General features: G+C 37.0%; 1 long non-coding RNA gene across 1 annotated transcript in view; it reads left to right on the forward strand.

The window, feature by feature from the left end:
• The first annotated feature begins 16,287 nt into the window (after positions 1–16,287).
• LOC128644503 (uncharacterized) overlaps positions 16,288–16,575 on the forward strand; it is a 132,908-nt gene continuing 132,620 nt past the window's right edge. The window contains exon 1 of the long non-coding RNA XR_008399989.1: positions 16,288–16,517. This is a non-coding gene — a long non-coding RNA (uncharacterized LOC128644503). The remainder of the gene's footprint in view (positions 16,518–16,575) is intronic.

A 16,575-nucleotide genomic window follows, 5' to 3' on the forward strand; every position in this document is an offset into this window, starting at 1 on the left:
CTGGTGCAGGGTTTGTTAACCCTGGTTGTTACAGTCCAGATTAGAAGTGGTGTGCTATTAAGTGCTTTCGCTTATGTGCAAAAAACGTCAGAAGTTAACTTTTAATGCATGAGGGTCAGCACCCGTATTACAAGTTTAAAGTAAATTGACTGCGCATGAACGAAATCCAACACGTGCTAACTTCAGGATTTTGGATATCGCGACCGCACTAACTTCTCTACATAAACTTCAAGAGAGAGTGCAAACTGGAAAATAAATTAACACTTATCATTCCAGGACTTACCTGACACACATTAGACCAACTACGCTAACCCAAAGGTAATTATGAATATTTTACAATCCAATATTCTTCACATAAAAGTAAATGTTCTATTCATTTATTTTTATATATATATATATATATATATATATATATATATATATATATATATATATATATATATATATATATATGAATATATATTTATATATATATATATATATATATATATGTGTGTATAGGTATTTACATATATATAGGAATATCTATTTAAAAATGCATAGAACATTTTCCCCTATGTGAAGAACATTGGAATGTAACATATATACAGTACATACACAGTAAAACACATCATTTAAATATTAAAAATGCTTTTTCTTGTTTTCAGGTACAGTACAGTGTACAATACATACACACACATATTTAGGCATGTATATCTATATATATATATATGTATATATATATATATATATATATATATATATATATATATATATATATATATATATATATATATATATATATATATATATATATATATATACAATATAACCCTTTCCATTCAAATACCTTGTCATATACCATAAACATTTTAACCCTTATAATGTTTTATTTTTCATAAAAAATAAGAAAATTCTTTGAACACTTAATTTAAAGTGACAGTGTACTGTGATATTAATTTCCCTGAAATTAGTTTCCAATGATTTGTTATATCAACTGCAGAGTATAAAATATATGAGAACTGTTCTTTTGAGATTATTTTTGTATGTGAAATAGCTTTTTCTCCTCATTAACTTTACAACCCATTCAAATGGGCTAAGCTTGCAAGGAGATTGTACCTCATCTCATCTCTCTCTCTGTGCACACCTTATCTTATCACTGTCTGTATACACAAATGCCAGTACTTATGGCCCAGTTATCTAAAGCCCTCTACTCAGGCAAGATGATCTAAGAAGTCTCATCAGTACTGTGATCCCTTGGGACTTCGCCATAATTTCACAAGATTTAATCTTAAACTTTCTTAAACTGAGGAGAGAAATAAAGTGGCTGTGCTTGCGTATGCCAGAAGCACAATTCCTTCCAAGTCCTGAGACAAGCATCCTGATTGGATGCTTAAAGTTTCTTTACAATATAATGTGGTTACTTTTTTTTTTTTTTTTTAAACTCTTTATTTTTATTAAGGAAAATCGAAAGCAGATTATCATACAAGCCATACTGTCTTGCGTCACACAGGACTCATTATAACATAATAATTTCAAATATGTATTCCAACATCATACATATAATATAACAAAAATTAATCCTAGATATATAAGCACACAAAATAGCCACTATCATCATCTCTGACATAATATTACAATAAAACAGCTTTTCCTAATAAATCCTAATCAATCTTAGTATTGCAATACTGAATATTAAGATTTTCCTTATTGTTTCAGAAACAAACCCAGGGTGTATTAGAACACCTTGGAAAATAGACCAGAAAAGAGAAAAAAGGAGAAAAGAAAAATAGGGGGGAGAAAAAAGGAAAAGATGGGGGAAAGAGGGAAGGAGAGAGAGAGAGGAAAGAGAGAGGAGAAACCCCCCCCCCCCTCCCCAAACCAGTCTCTAACTCCTTATCCACGTATGAGGGAATATTCCTAATATAACCAATTCTGCAAAGCTGATGGAAGAGAGGAAGGGATACAGAATTTGCTTCTGAACTGGTGTTGGGTATGTAGTAATCACAGAAGCCCATCCAATCAGAAATTTTTTAATTCTAGACTCCTTTACCTGTTGTAAATCAAAGGATTCATAAATATTTTGTTCTTTAATACCTTTCAATATAGAAGCCAGACTCGGAGCTTTTACAGCCATCCAGTTCTTAAAGATATTATGTCTAGTTGTGAGTATAACGGTATTAACTATACGCCTGTCCAGATTAGGTCTAAAATCAGTTAGTAAAAAAAGAATGTCTTCCAGAGAAAAGGAGAGCGATACATTCAAAACCCTATTAACCTAACATTGGACTTTATACCACAACTGTTAGATCTTTGAACAGAACCATAGCATATGAGCCAAATCCGCACAAGGACATGAACATCTACGGCAGGCTGCAACTTGTTCTGGATAGAATCTAGATACTTTAGTCGGAGTTAGATAAAAATTGTTAATTCATTTCAAGTGGGATTCTTTCCAACTAACCGCTAAGGAATAACTAGAAACCTGAGAGAGGCTAACTACAATCTTATCTATATCAACCATTTCAATAATCGACCTCCAGAAGGAACATAATTTATCCATAGCTAGGATACCTTGTTTGGAAAGCATAACATCATAAATAAGGGATATTGACTCCTCTCCTGCTCTAAATTTCTGTATACACATCTTCATATCTGTCCAATCAGCCGGTAGAGAAGCATACCATTTCTGAGATGAGACATAGTGCCGTATCTGAAAATATGCATATTGGTTCCTAAATGGGAGAGCAAATTTTTGACATAAGGTTGCCCAAGGACAAATTCGAAGATCAGCAGTCAACAATTGATGTATATCTTTGAGCCCCTTGTCTCGCCAATCTCTAAACACCTTCTGACCTATACTAGGGAGGAAGAGTGGGTTACCCATAATCGGTAAGAATTCAGAAAATGCGGGATCAATTTTAAGAACATGACCGGCTTTATGCCAAGCAGATATTATATTCTTGAATGAACACAGTTTCCTAACATGTAAAGGAAGATTTGGAGGCGGACAGTGCAAGAGAGCACTCAATGAGGTTACTAAGGACACTTTGAGGTAAAATATCTTCCTTTTTTACATAAGGGGGGGTAGTTATCAAGCCGTCTACTTTTCTGGCTTCGCCGGCCCAATACGCCCGCCTAAGCTCACCTCACATCGCCGCCGCGGACCTGAAAAAATACGCCTAAGTTATCAAATAAAGCTGTCAAAAAGCCGCGGGGCGATGAGCAGCGGACTGTGACAGTTATCACTCATCCGATCTCGCTGCCCTTCGGCTTTTTCCCAGCTTTATTGCTAGCTTGTCACTAAGCACTCACACTAAACTACACTGTTCTATCCCTATACCGGCGCCCCCGGAGCCTCCCGCAACTCAATAAAGTTACTAACCCCTAAACCGCCGCTCCTAGACCCTGCCGCAACTTTGATAAATGTATTAACCCCTAAACCGCCGCTCCTAGACCCTGCCGCAACTCTTATAAATGTATTAACCCCTAAACCGCCGCTCCTAGACCCCGCCGCAACTCTTATAAATGTATTAACCCCTAAACCGCCGCTCCTAGACCCCGCCGCAACTCTTATAAATGTATTAACCCCTAAACCGCCGCTCCTAGACCCCGCCGCAACTCTTATAAATGTATTAACCCCTAAACCGTCGCTCCCGGACACCGCTGCCACCTACAGTATACCTAGTAACCCCTATCCTGCCCCCCCTACACCGTCGCCCTCTATTATAAAGTTATTAACCCCTATCCTGCTGATCCCGCACCTCTCTGCAACTAAATAAATAGTTTAACCCCTAAACCGCCGCTCCCTGAACCCGCCGCAACCTATATTAAACCTATTAACCCCTATCCTGCCCCCCCTACACCGTCGTCACCTATAATAAATTTATTAACCCCTAATCTGCCTCCCCTACACCGTCGCCCCCTATAATAAATTTATTAACCCCTATCCTGCCCCCCACTACGCCGCCGCCACTGTAATAAAATTATTAACCCCTAAACCTAAGTCTAACCCTAACCCTAACGCCCCCCTAACTTAAATATTAATTAAATAAATCTAAATAATATTTTTATTATTAACTAAATGAATCCTATTTAAAACTAAATACTTACCTATAAAATAAACCCTAATATAGCTACAATATAAATAATAATTATATTCTAGCTATGTTAGGATTTATTTTTATTTTACAGGTACCTTTCAATTTATTTTAACTAGGTACAATAGCTATTAAATAGTTATTAACTATTTAATAGCTTACCTAGCTAAAATAAACTGAAATTTACCTGTAAAATAAATCCTAACCTAAGTTAAAATTACACCTAACACTACACTATACTTTAATAAATTATTCCTATTTAAAACTAAATACTTACCTGTAAAATAAACCCTAATATAGCTACAATATAAATAATAATTATATTGTAGCTATCTTAGGATTTATATTTATTTTACAGGTAACTTTGTATTTATTTTAGCTAGTTAGAATAGTTATTAAATAGTTATTAACTATTTAATAACTACCTAGCTAAAAGAAATACAAAATTACCTGTAAAATAAATCCTAACCTAAGTTACAATTACACCTAATACTACACTATCATTAAATTAATTAAATAAACTACCTACAAATAACTACAATTAAATACAATTACATAAACTAACTAAAGTACAAAAAATAAAAAAGCTAAGTTACAAAAAATAAAAAAATAAGTTACAAACATGTTAAAAATATTACAACAATTTTAAGCTACTTACACCTAATCTAAGCCCCCTAATAAAATAACAAACCCCCCCAAAATAAAAAAATGCCCTACCCTATTCTAAATTAAATAAACTTCAAAGCTCTTTTACCTTACCAGCCCTTAAAAGGGCCATTTGTGGGGGCATGCCCCAAAGAAAACAGCTCTTTTGCCTGTAAAAGAAAAATACAACCCCCCCCAACATTAAAACCCACATACCCCTAATCTAACCCAAACCCCCCTTACAAAAACCTAACACTAATCCCCTGATCATCCTACCTTGTCTTCACTCAGCCGAGCAGCGATGGAACCGAAGTGGACATCCGGAGCGGAAGAAGTTAATCCTCCAAGCGGCGCTGAAGAAATCTTCCATCCGATGAAGTCATCATCCAGGCGGCGCTGAAGAAAAGTCTTCGATCCGGCCGATGTCATCTTCAAAGAGGCGCTGAAGAGGTCTTCTATCCGGGCGAAGTCATCTTCCAAGCCGGGTCTTGAATCTTCCTTCCGCCGATGCGGAACCTCCTTCTTCACCGACGGACTACGACGAATGAAGGCTCCTTTAAGGGACGTCATCCAAGATGGCGTCCCCTCAATTCCGATTGGCTGATAGGATTCTATCAGCCAATCGGAATTAAGGTAGGAAAATTCTGATTGGCTGATGGAATCAGCCAATCAGATTCAAGTTCAATCCGATTGGCTGATCCAATCAGCCAATCAGATTGAGCTCGCATTCTATTGGCTGATCGGAACAGGATAGGAGTTAATAAATTTATTATAGGTGGCGAAGGTGTAGGGGGGCAGGATAGGGGTTAATACATTTAATACAGGTTGCAGGAGGTTCAGGGAGCGGTGGTTTAGGGGTTAATACATTTATTATAGTTGCGGTGGGCTCCTGGAGCGGCGGTTTAGGAGGTAATAACTTTATTTAGTTGCGGCGGTGTAGGGGAGACAGATTAGTGGTGTTTAGACTCGGGGTACATGTTAGGGTGTTAGGTGTAGACAGCTCCCATAGGAATGAATGGGATGTCTGTCAGCAGCGAACTTGTACTTTCGCTATGGTCAGACTCCCATTGATTCCTATGGGATCCGCCGCCTCCAGGGGTGGCGGTTTGAAAACCAGGTACGCTGGGCCGTAAAAGTGCGGAGCGTACCTGCTAGTTTTTTGATAACTAGCAAAAGTAGTGAGAATGTGCCGCACTTGTGTGCGGAACATCTGGAGTGACGTAAGAATCGATCTGTGTCGGACTGAGTCCGGCGGATCGATGCTTACGTCACAAAATTCTACTTTTGCCGGTCTCGAGCCTTTGATAACTAAGGCGTATCAGCCTCGCCACAAATACGCTGCGGAATTCCAGCGTATTTGAGGTTGACGGCTTGATAACTAGGCCCCATAGCGATGTTCATGTGATATTTTTTCATTAGATTTCTACAGATATACTGCATGTTTTATTAAATGAAACACAATCCACTAAATAGAAAGTCTAAAGTTTTTTTGTTTTTTGTTTTTTAAAAAAAGCTTATAATTCATTCATTGCAGGCAAATTTAATGCAATTGTCTTAGCTTATCTTGATAAAATGCTTTAAATACCCCTAGGTCATCTGCAGAGGCTTGGAGAGCTGACAAATTCCCCAGCTGCAGCATTAGACCAAACAAGGTTTAAAAGTGGCCTTAAAGAGATATTCCAGCCAAAATTGGAAACCACATGGATGCATTTTGGTATTGAACAGAAGCATATTGTAATATACATACATTATCAAAAATGCTTCAAATAAAAGCTATAGCTGTTTCAAAAGAGTATTTAAGTATGCACCATGCACCAGCACTCTTCTATCCTCTTGCATGAGGTTATATCACGTGATAATCCCCTTTTTTTTTATTCTAATCATCAGTGAAGCTTTTTGGCTACGCCCCACAGTGCTTTTCTTTGGATTGGCCCTAATGGAGCTAAACATTGATTGGCCTACTGGGAACGTATGTTTTAAACATACACACATGCACACAACACATATATACACATATATCTCAGCAGTTAAGTTTGTTTGCTTGTTTTTATTTTTTGTCATTTTAATACCAAAATTTACTATAGCCAGTTAGGAAAAGATGAAAATTAGCTTGTACAATTTATTTACAAAATGTTACTGAGGGAGGGAAAGGGGATCCAAGTGGATGGGGATTTTGGCCGCTGTATGGGCTTTAGGACTAGTATATTATATATGTATTAGCTAGCTTTTAAGGTCTCTAACATTTTCTATAGGCGTATGAACTCGTTAGAAAGTTGTTTTTAAATGAAATTATGGTAATTATACTATTTATGAAATATTATAATAGTATCTTCCTCAAATTATGTTTCCTTGCCACGTGATCCAGTAATCCAGCCCTGGAATTTGTTCATACAGCTGCTTAAGCTATTACACATGCTGTGGTGACACAGAAATTAGGGACATAAATGAATAGAAAGAAAAAGTGTTTACATCAGTTTACTACAAAATAGCTGACATTCATATTAAAGAACCATTAATTACAGTAGAATTGAATAACTGTTTAATATATAATAAAAAGACAATGAAATAGCACTTATTAAATTAAAGGGATAGTAAACACCAAAAATGTTATTGTTTAAAAAGATAGATAATCCCTTTATTTACCATTCCCCAGTTTAGCATAACCAACACAGTTATAGAAATATAGTTTTACCTCAGTAATTACCTTGTATCTAAGTTTCTGCAGACTGCCTCCTTATCTCAGATTTTTTGACACACTTGCATTTCAGGCAATTAGTGCTGACTCTTAAATAACTTCACGTGCGTGAGCACAATGTTATCTATATTAAACACACGAATTAACACCCTCTAGCTGTGAAAAACTGTCAAATGCCTTCAGATAAGAGGTGACCTTCAAGGGCTTAGAAATTAGCATATAAGCCTACCTAGGTTTAGCTTTAAACTAAGAATAACAAGAGAACAAAGCAAATTTGATAAAAGTAAATTAGAAAGTTGTTTAAAATGACATGCCCTATCTGAATCATAAATGTTTAATTTGGAATTTACTATCCCTTTAAAGATAATACAATTTTCCCTCCTCCTGTATCATGTGACAGCCATCAGCTAATGCATATACATATATATACTGTGCAGTTTTGCACATGGACAGTTAATCCCACCTCGCAATGTGAACTCAGTGAACCGACTGCGAAATGAGAAGTAGCAGGCGGCCGCAAGTTTCTACGTCACCTACTCCGCAGCTGATGAAGCCCTGTTCAGAGCCTGCACAGAACATCAGATCTGTGCCACGCAAGAGCAGATGCCGAAGTCCAGCCTACCTTTAACGAGTTCAGAGAACAGTGATATACAGGCACCGATGTCGCCTATTGAGGATTACACAGGCTTCTCTCATCAAATTCTTGGTCCGGGAGATGCGGCCGATCTCTGGGATCGAGACATACGTCTTCAATGTGCTTGAAAAGCGGGCTGTACAGTCGCCATTACGCTACTTGCAGCTACACGCTCAGTTACGCTCAGAGATTCTCCGAACATTACAGCTCATCTACCTACTACACTGAGATCGGAATTGAAAGATCCAGGCAGCCTACTTAGCAGAAGGCGACAGACGGCAGATGAGAATCTATCTGTAGGGCTTGCAAAGTGGCAATCCTACATTAATGGAGGGTCCTTATTACCGCAAGTCCGCATTTCAAGGGACAAACCCAAGATGTATGTCACAAAATCTGGCATTGGGTAATAATTACTTTTATAAAATTAGGTATTCTCACTACTTAGTACCTGAAACAATATCCTGGACTATACTCTTAAGACCTTGGGAGTGGGACACCTTAATGAGAGCAATTGTGTTTGAGGACTGTGTCCAGCTCATTGATATTAACGCATGTTCATTATATACACTTTCAGCTCAGCAGTATGTATTTGCCCCATTAACGTAGCAACTCAACTGCTATTCTTACTATTCAATTTTGTGTATTAAAGCTGGTAACTTGCACCTGTCTACACATTTAACTCCTAAACAGGCTGCAATGTAAATATCTGCTACGTAAATTTAAAAAAGGAAAAATTAAATTAGAGAGTAATCCAAATGGCACTGGGCAGCGATAAGAAAGATTTATTATTGCATTACAGAGGTTCTTTACTTCTCTGATGACTGATATATATATATATATATATATATATATATATATATATATATATATATATATATATATATATATATATATATATATATATATATATATGAAAGTCCGGGATTTATATAGATATTTCATTAGCTTAATCCTTACTAAATGGTACAATAAAATCTTTACTCTCTATAGGCACATGTGAGCCTGTTTGGTTAATTGGACTCTCTCTAAGGATAATCTATTGTTTTATCAAGCCCATGAGGGTCACTGAAAATGAGGAGTTACCAACCTTCACAAAGGGGTTCTAACTATCCTTTCTATTTCTGTGGGGTTCTAAATACGACTCTATCTGAAAACACACTGATGTGTGAAAGAGTCATCGCTACTAGCTTAATTATTATAACAGCACAATGGGGGAGTTGGTTTCATATTATTACCTTCTATTATTTTGGACCATAGCTACACTTTATATGTCACCTATGGTATGTTATAGATCCCCCCCCCCCCCATCCAACTAAAATGTTCAGATCTAGTCTTGTAAACTCAGAAGCCTAATCTTACTTTTCTTTGTTTGGTTTTATATGCTAATCTCACTTATTCCACATTATCTCAAGCAGTGCTTACCCGCTGAGTACTTAATTTTGTTGTAATAATATCACTTTAACAATATACCAATATCATTGCTGTGTACTTCCTTAAAGGGACAGTACACTGTAAAATTGTTTTTCCATAAATGTATTTTAAATTACTTGTTATACCAACTGCAGGGTATAAAATATTTGAGAAATTGCATTTTCGTGTTTATTTGTTTATCTGAAGTAGCTGGTTTTGTGCTTTGAAACCACAGCCTATTACAATGGGTGGTTGAGCTTCAGGTAATATCAGATCTCATTATGTTAACATTTGGTGTACACACACTTGCTTCCTTATCTTATATTTGTCTGGAACACCAAAGCTCAATACATAGAGAGAACAATGGAAAATTATCATTTTATTACTTAACTATCCTGCCCCCCACTGTGAGTTTAATTCCTTCTGCTGATTGTGTGTTTACTTAGGCTTGTCAATAGCGTATACGCCAGTATCAAAAGTTTCAGTATAGGTTGGGAAACCACAGGCTAAATCAGCTATTTCAAATGCAGAAATATGATTAAAGGAGCTACTTGCAACCAATTTAATGCACTCTGGCAGGTAAAAAGGATCATTGGGAATAATTTAAAGGGGAGAACGTTTTTGGGTGAACTGTCCCTTTAACTCTCCTCTCATTTAAATGCAAGTTTGAGTCCAAAAGTGATCCTCTGAGTAACATGGAAAATAGAAAATAGAGGTTTCATATGTTTATATGTTCATTGCATATGCTTATATGTGTATATTTTAGAGCATTTATAATTCGCTGACCATACCCTTTCTTGTATATTTAATCTTTTTGATCCAGTCAACATTCACCCATCTGTATCTTATTTTTATTGTGAATGAACATTTTCATTGCGCTATTACTAAAAATCTCAATAAAAGATTATTAAAGAGAAAAAAAAACAATCTGTTTATGTGGACATTTGTATATTATTTATATTATTTAATTTTATATGATTTTTTCTTTATTATGCATAGAAAAAAACTTTAAAATACTTTCATCATTTATTCTGACCCCTTCTTTTGCCATTTAAAGGGACAGAGGTTGTAAATGTTTCTGCAGTCTTGCATTAAATTAACATAGTGTGAGAGTTTGTAAATGCTTTGAATGCATTAAAGGGACATTCAAGTCAAATTTTAAATGCACATAGATTAATTACATCTTTGAATAGAAACATATTTGCAATATACATGTATTAGCAAAAATGATTCTAGTAAAGGTTATCATTGTTTTAGTGTTAACATTTTTCTCTGCACGTTCATGTGAAGCATAGCTGGATATTGTCACTGCAACCACATTTTAAATAATGCAGCTGCTCAGATCATCACTGGGGCTTGTATCATGTCAGCAATTGCATTACAAGATGATACAACCACCTTAGGCTCTCTGAGCAAGTGCTGTGTTTAAAATGCTGGTGCACAGTGCATACTTAAATACACTTTTGAAACAGCTATAGCTTTTATTAGAAGTATTTTTGCTAATGCATGTATGTTACAAAATTGCTTCTGTTCAATACCAAAATGCACCCATGTGGTTTCCAATTTTGGCTGGAATATCCCTTTAACATCTTATTTGCTATAATAAGTTTTCTATAGCCAAAGGTTGCAAACAAGTATGGTGCCAAAGAGAGTCCAAGGAGAGTCCAGAAAAGTAGTTGAGGAACAAGCAAAACAGTCAGCAATGGCAATCTAAGGAATAGTGCAACCAGAATAGACTTCAATATACGGGTGCTGAAGAAACACTGAGCCAGCCTTAAATAGCACACCAACCAACAGGGAGTTAGTGTGCCGGGTTAGCATGGTAGAAACAGATGCCTACTCAAAGATGCTTATCGTGCATGAATCAACAGTGTCCATAGCAAGGCCGGCCCTGATGACCGCTCACAACTCAGCAGAGTGCTAACCTGAAGGTAAAAAGGGCATTGCACTAAGCACTCTAAATGCTTCTGTGACATGACCACCCCACTCCCCCCCCCCCCCCCCACACACACACACAAATGACAGTGGAAGGCCTGAATTAGTTTAGGAGCATGTAGATCCTCAGCTCATACCCAAGATCTTTCTGTGATAGGAAATCCTTTCCAATTCACAAGATACCAAAAACGTCTTCCTCTCCATTTTGAGTCAAGGATGCATTCCACTTCAAATTCTGGTTGTCCATCAACAATCACAGGACCTGGCTGTTTAATTGTATTAGAGAATTTGTTGGTGACTGCAGGCTTCAATAGGAAAATATAATTTACTGGGTGGATTTGTAGGGAAGTAGGAAGTACCAGACAATAGACTGCAAGATTAACTTTATGAAGTATGTGAAAAGGACTCACAAAGAGACGACCCAGTTTCATAGAAGGTTGTTTGAAGTGGAGATATAGTGAATAGTCATACCAAATCTCCTGGATGATAGTTGGGAGCAATCCATAGTCTACAGTTGGCAAATAACATACTTTTCTGAGGTGAGGAGAAGACCTTTGATTTGTCTCCCATGACGTTGCAAGGTAACCGTACGTCTGTTAGCATCAAGAACTCTGGAGGTAGGAGTTTCAATAGAAAAGGTCCTGGGTTGATATCCCAAGGCTGCTAAATAAAGGAGTGGTATGATAGGCTATTTGATATAAGGAAATATAAGCAAACTCAGACAATGGTAAAAGTTTAGTCCAGTTGTTGTGGGAGAATGGCATATAATTCCGATGGTAGGCCTCAAGATCTTGGTTAATCATTTGGTCTGTGGGTGAAAGACTGTAGGTATGGAAATAGTAATCCTTAAATTTTGGCAGACTGTTTTGCAGAATCTTTAGATAAATTGGGTTTCTCTATCAGACACAGTATTGAGGGTAGGCCATGCACCTGAACTATATGAATTATTAACAAGGGTGCCAATCTCTGAGCAGAAGGCAAACCAGGGAGTTGTATAAAGTGAGCCATTTTGGAAAATCTATCCTATATCACCCAGATTACTGTATTATTCTGTTATTTGGGTAGATTGGTAACAAAGTCCATATTGAATCCAAGGGTGATCAGGAACAAGCAGGGGAACCAACTGGCCATAAGGGAGTTGCAGAGGGTCTTTATTTACAGCACAAAGTTAACAAGCAGAGACATATTCTCATGTGTCATACTTTTAGGCATCTTAGGGTATTTTTATAGCCATAAATAACATTTTGCCTTTTGGAATAGGGGCTTCAGGAAGAATAGGGATGAAGTAATTGTATACTCTATGAGGTGGCAGACTCTCAGCCTGGTTTTTTAAAAAAGACATCCGAAAAATCTTGTTATTCAACAGGTAACTCAGGAAGTGTAACAGTGGAAGCCAGGATACTAGTAGTAGGTGTCACAGAAGTGGGTAAACAGTCACCAAAGCAATAGTCACTCCCTGAGGTAAGATCTCCTTGAGCCCAAGAGAAGGGTGGATTATGCCACTGGAGCCAGGGCAAAAATAAGAGGCAGGAGTGGAGAATTTCCCATGTAATGCTCCTACTGTAAAACACAGCGCGTGTCAGACTATTGGCACAGTTATACCACTGGACAGGAAGTTAAAAACTGTGACAGTCCCAGAAAAATTGGGACAGTTGTAACAGATGGACAGTCCTTTAAAATAAAAAAGGAATAATTGGCTGACATATTTTATAAGTTCATACTCTCCAAAACAATTAACTGTTTTCTAAAACTATGACCTAGATTACAAGTTTTGCACTAAGCAAGGTGCGAAAATAATGCCAAAATATTTACGTTATTGCATTCGCCATAGCGCTGCCATTACGAGTTACTGAAAAGCCTCCTTGTGCTGTGCGTTATGGTGCGTTAAGCTCCATACCGCACAAAAGCCAAGGGCTGAGTTTACATGCTCGTGCACGCTTTCCCCCAGAGACATCAATGGGGAGAGAGTGTTAGAAAAAAAATGAACACCTGCGATTGTGGAATGAAGATCGCTGTAACGCAACCCCATTAATGTCTATGGGGAAACGAAAGTTACGTTTAAGCCTAACATAAACCTCAAGTCTAAACACCCCTAATCCGCTGCCCCCGACATCGCCGACATTAATAAAATTTATTAACCCCTATTCCGCCACACCCCGACATTGCCGACACTAATAAAAGTTATTAACACTATTCCACCTCCCCCGACATTGCCGACACCTAAATAAACCTATTAACCCCTAAACCGCCAGCCCCCCATATCGCCAACACTATAATAAAGTATTAACCCCTAAAACTCCAGCCCCCCACATTGTAACTACTAAACTAAACCTATTAACCCCTAAACCGCCGCCCCTCCACATCGTAACTACTAAACTAAACCTATTAACCCCTAAACCGCCACCCCCCACATCACAAAACACTAAATTAAACTATTTACCCCTAAACCTAACACCCCCCTAGCTTTAAATTAAAATTACAATATAACTATCTTTAAAAAATAAAAACTTACCTGTGAGATAAAAAAAAAAAAATAAGTTTAAACTAGTTGGATGAAGGTGTCGCCGCCTGAATGAAGACTTTTCGTCACCTGGATGAAGATGGATGTCCGGACTTCAGGAACCATGAGTAGATTTTATGGGGTTAGTGTTAGTTTTAATTTTTTTATTTATTGGGTTGTTTTTTTTTTTTTTTTTAGATTAGGGATGGGCACTTGTCAAAGAGCTGAATGCTCTTTTAAGGGCAATGCCCATACAAATTACCCTTTAGGGGGATGGGTATTTTAGGATTTTTTTAGAGTTATATTTTTTTATTTTTGGGGGTTGGTGGGGTACTTTTAGGGAGGACTTAGTTATTTTTTTTATTTAAAAGAGCTGTTTAATTTAGGGTAAGGCCCTACAAAAGGTCCTTTGAAGGGCTATTGGTAGTTTATTGTAGGTTAGGGGATGTTTTTATTTGGGGGGGCTTTTTTGTTTTTATAGGGCTATTAGAATAGGTGTAATTGTTTTTATTTTTGATAATTTTGTTTATTATTTTCTGTAATCTTAGAATTTTTTTATTTTTCGTAATTTAGTGTTTATTATTTTTTGTAATGTTAGATTTTTTTATTTTTTTCTAGTATTAGGTTTTTTAAATTTAGGTTTTTAATTAGTAGTTTTTTATTTTATTAGAATAGTTCTAATAATTTATAGTTTAAACTTAGGTTTGTTTTATTTCACAGGTAAGTTTTTATTTTTTTAAAGATAGTTATATTGTAATTTTAATTTAAAGTTAGGGGGTGTTAGGTTTAGGGGTTAATAGTTTAATTTAGTGTTTTGCGATGTTGGGGGTGCGGGGGGTTAGGGGTTAAAAGGTTTAGTTTAGTAGTTACGATATGGGGGCTGGAGGTTTAGGGGTTAATACTTTATTATAGTGTTGACGATGTGGGGGGCCGGCATTTCAGGGGTTAATAGGTTTATTTAAGTGTCAGCAATTTTGGGGGGCAGCAAATTAGGGGTTAATAACTTTTATTAGTGTTGGCAATGTCGGGGAGTGGCAGATTAGCAGTTAATATGATTATTTAATAATAATAATAATCCATAACTACTGCTCTCAGATGGCGGAATGTGTTGTGTCGGTATAGGCTGTAACGCAAGCATTTTAGCTGGACCGCACAACCTGTAATACGGTGCTATGAAAATCCTGCACTCAAACGTCATTTTTTTGAGTGCGGAATAGACGTTGTGTTACAGGCTAAAATGCTTGCGGTATAGCTATATTCATTCCTGGCCATTCCACATGCAATGGCCAATTTTTCAGCGGTATAGTTGTCCCGCAAAACTCTTAAACTAGCCGTATATTTGCTGCCTCGCTAGTGAAAAGTGTAGACTGCGTTTAAAAAAACACATTGCAACCATTACTACCACATTAAGGGCCAGATTACGAGTGGAGAACACACGTTTGCTTGCAAGGGATAGGGATATCAGGTTTATCACGCGTGTTTGCGCTTGTCGGGTTTACCGCTGGCGTGAAAAGTTAAAAGTAAACGCAATCACTTGGGTTTGGCTTTTTGCGCGTTTCATGTTAGCGAGAGCACAATAACGCTTTACTCTTGATTTTTAATATACTTCTAGCTCAATTAGCGCTATAGCGAAGGCTCTAAATAGAGCTCCACTTGTAATATAGCCTAAATAACTAAAAAATTGCAGGGTTTAATTCAACTTTTCCCTGTTCACCCTTGGTGATATTCTTTCTTTTATAAATAAAAATTATATATATATTGTATATAATGTAAGGGTAAAAAACATGATTATATCATTATGTTCCGTCAATCACAATTAAACCTGTGACATCACTGTACAGTGGACACTCGAACTAAAGATCACAAATCAAACATAATGTTCAAATCCCTTTAGAATGTATGAACACAAATTTTGCTCCGTTTAGTTTATCAGGTGTGATTTCCTGTATACCCTCTTGTTTTTATATCCAGAGGAAATAAATTATGATTAAAATAATTGTAGAATAGAATTGTTTTAACAAAGACTCATTTGTTATATAGAGTGAGTGACAGAAATGGCTGTGCTGTACTGCTCTCAGACAGCAGAGGGTTAACCCCACTGTACACAGAGGCATTTCTGAGAAACCTGGTACTTTTTAAGGACTGTATCCCTGGCTGTACCCCTGTGTTGTGCAGGAGTTACAGACTTGTACAGTAATTTCTCTCTCCTTGGTTAAACCCTGTAGATAGTTGGGAGGAGCAGGTCTGGGATTGTGCCATGTGCTGAGAATTCTGCACAGAATTTTTCCTTCACTCCTCTCTTTTTACACACAAGAAAAAGACCTTACTGAGCCACGCTGGACTATACCCAGACGTCATTGGATCTTTACATTAGAGAACAAGCCATTGAGTTGCTAAGGACAAGTGTAATGGCAAATGCTGGTCCATAGGACAAAGTTATTTCTTGGATTTGCCACATGGAGGTAATTTTACAGATTGCATTCCTGAGCTTCTGATGCATCCCACATGCAGAACTGATTGCTATCCCTCCTATGCACTGTACTCTGCTCCAACTCACTAGCCCAGGAAATTATTTTGGACTGTAGAACAAAATGCCTACCCTGCTTATTTTCTTCATGGGTAAGTACCTTGCTTTCTCACTATATTTATACACAATCGGCATTAAACAATGTGCTTG

This window comes from Bombina bombina, unplaced genomic scaffold, assembly GCF_027579735.1.
Source record: "Bombina bombina isolate aBomBom1 unplaced genomic scaffold, aBomBom1.pri scaffold_637, whole genome shotgun sequence".
Lineage (NCBI taxonomy): Eukaryota > Metazoa > Chordata > Amphibia > Anura > Bombinatoridae > Bombina > Bombina bombina.